Source organism: Somniosus microcephalus, unplaced genomic scaffold (genome assembly GCF_052327205.1).
Source record: "Somniosus microcephalus isolate GS21.2 unplaced genomic scaffold, FLI_Smic_1.0 unresolved_chr6, whole genome shotgun sequence".
Taxonomy (NCBI): Eukaryota; Metazoa; Chordata; class Chondrichthyes; order Squaliformes; family Somniosidae; genus Somniosus; species Somniosus microcephalus.
In genome coordinates, this window is record NW_028225184.1 from 10,178,838 (window position 1) to 10,182,768 (window position 3,931).

Genomic DNA, 3,931 nt, shown 5'->3' on the forward strand with positions numbered 1-3,931 from the left:
ACATAGGATAACAGGATAACATAGGATTACAGGATTACATAGGATAACAGGATTACATAGGATAACAGGATTACATAGGATAACAGGATAACATAGGATAACAGGATTACATAGGATTACAGGATTACATAGGATTACAGGATTACATAGGATTACAGGATTACATAGGATTACAGGATTACATAGGATTACAGGATTACATAGGATTACAGGATTACATAGGATAACAGGATAACATAGGATTACAGGATTACATAGGATTACAGGATTACATAGGATTACAGGATTACATAGGATAACAGGATAACATAGGATTACAGGATTACATAGGATTACAGGATTACATAGGATAACAGGATTACATAGGATTACAGGATAACATAGGATAACAGGATAACATAGGATTACAGGATTACATAGGATTACAGGATTACATAGGATTACAGGATTACATAGGATAACAGGATAACATAGGATTACAGGATTACAGGATTACATAGGATTACAGGATTACATAGGATAACAGGATTACATAGGATTACAGGATTACATAGGATAACAGGATAACATAGGATTACAGGATTACAGGATTACATAGGATTACAGGATTACATAGGATAACAGGATTACATAGGATTACAGGATTACATAGGATTACAGGATTACATAGGATAACAGGATAACATAGGATAACAGGATAACATAGGATTACAGGATTACATAGGATAACAGGATAACATAGGATTACAGGATTACAGGATTACAGGATAACATAGGATAACCGGATAACATAGGATTACAGGATTACAGGATTACATAGGATTACAGGATTACATAGGATAACCGGATAACACAGGATTACATAGGATTACAGGATTACATAGGATAACCGGATAACATAGGATTACAGGATTACAGGATTACATAGGATTACAGGATTACAGGATTACATAGGATTACAGGATTACATAGGATAACCGGATAACATAGGATTACAGGATTACAGGATTACATAGGATTACAGGATTACAGGATAACATAGGATTACAGGATTACAGGATTACATAGGATTACAGGATTACAGGATTACAGGATAACATAGGATTACAGGATTACAGGATTACAGGATTACATAGGATTACAGGATTACAGGATTACAGGATTACAGGATTACATAGGATAACAGGATAACATAGGATTACAGGATTACAGGATTACATAGGATTACAGGATTACATAGGATTACAGGATTACATAGGATTACAGGATTACATAGGATAACAGGATAACATAGGATTACAGGATTACATAGGATTACAGGATTACAGGATAACAGGATTACATAGGATTACAGGATTACATCGGATTACAGGATTACATAGGATAACAGGATAACATAGGATTACAGGATTACAGGATTACATAGGATTACAGGATTACATAGGATAACAGGATAACATAGGATTACAGGATTACATAGGATTACAGGATTACATAGGATAACATGATTACATAGGATAACAGGATAACATAGGATTACAGGATTACATAGGATTACAGGATTACATAGGATAACAGGATTACATAGGATAACAGGATTACATAGGATAACAGGATTACATAGGATAGCAGGATAACATAGGATTACAGGATTACATAGGATAACAGGATAACATAGGATTACAGGATTACAGGATTACATAGGATTACAGGATTACATAGGATAACAGGATAACATAGGATTACAGGATTACATAGGATTACAGGATTACATAGGATAACAGGATTACATAGGATAACAGGATAACATAGGATTACAGGATTACATAGGATTACAGGATTACATAGGATAACAGGATAACATAGGATAACAGGATAACATAGGATTACAGGATTACATAGGATAACAGGATAACATAGGATTACAGGATAACAGGATTACATAGGATAACAGGATAACATAGGATTACAGGATAACAGGATAACATAGGATTACAGGATTACATAGGATAGCAGGATAACATAGGATTACAGGATTACATAGGATAACAGGATAACATAGGATTACAGGATTACAGGATTACATAGGATTACAGGATTACATAGGATAACAGGATAACATAGGATTACAGGATTACATAGGATTACAGGATTACATAGGATAACAGGATTACATAGGATAACAGGATAACATAGGATTACAGGATTACATAGGATTACAGGATTACATAGGATAACAGGATAACATAGGATAACAGGATAACATAGGATTACAGGATTACATAGGATAACAGGATAACATAGGATTACAGGATAACAGGATTACATAGGATAACAGGATAACATAGGATTACAGGATAACAGGATTACATAGGATAACATAGGATTACAGGATAACATAGGATTACAGGATAACAGGATTACATAGGATAGCAGGATAACATAGGATTACAGGATTACATAGGATTACATAGGATTACAGGATTACATAGGATAACAGGATAACATAGGATTACAGGATTACATAGGATTACAGGATTACATAGGATAACAGGATAACATAGGATAACAGGATAACATAGGATTACAGGATTACATAGGATAACAGGATTACAGGATTACAGGATTACAGGATTACATAGGATTACAGGATAACATAGGATTACAGGATAACATAGGATTACAGGATTACAGGATTACAGGATAACATAGGATTACAGGATAACATAGGATAACAGGATTACATAGGATTACATAGGATTACAGGATTACATAGGATTACAGGATTACATAGGATTACAGGATTACATAGGATTACAGGATTACATAGGATAACAGGATAACATAGGATTACAGGATTACAGGATAACATAGGATTACAGGATTACAGGATTACAGGATAACATAGGATAACAGGATTACAGGATTACAGGATTACATAGGATTACAGGATTACATAGGATTACAGGATTACAGGATTACAGGATTACATAGGATTACAGGATTACATAGGATAACAGGATTACATAGGATTACAGGATTACATGATTACATAGGATTACAGGATAACATAGGATAACAGGATAACATAGGATTACAGGATTACATAGGATTACAGGATAACATAGGATTACAGGATTACAGGATTACATAGGATAACAGGATAACATAGGATAACAGGATAACATAGGATTACAGGATAACATAGGATTACAGGATAACATAGGATTACAGGATTACAGGATTACAGGATAACATAGGATTACAGGATAACATAGGATAACAGGATTACATAGGATTACATAGGATTACAGGATTACATAGGATTACAGGATTACATAGGATTACAGGATTACATAGGATTACAGGATTACATAGGATAACAGGATAACATAGGATTACAGGATTACAGGATAACATAGGATTACAGGATTACAGGATAACATAGGATAACAGGATTACAGGATTACAGGATTACATAGGATTACAGGATTACATAGGATTACAGGATTACAGGATTACAGGATTACATAGGATTACAGGATTACATGGGATAACAGGATTACATAGGATTACAGGATTACATGATACCATAGGATAACAGGATAACATAGGATTACAGGATTACATAGGATTACAGGATTACATAAGATGACAGGATTACAGGATTACAGGATTACAGGATAACAGGATAACATAGGATTACAGGATTACAGGATAACAGGATAACATAGGATTACAGGATTACATAGGATTACAGGATTACATGATTACATAGGATTACAGGATAACATAGGATTACAGGATTACATAGGATTACAGGATTACAGGATTACAGGATTACACAGGATAACATAGGATTACAGGATTACAGGATTACATAGGATAACAGGATTACATAGGATTACAGGATTACATAGGATAACAGGAT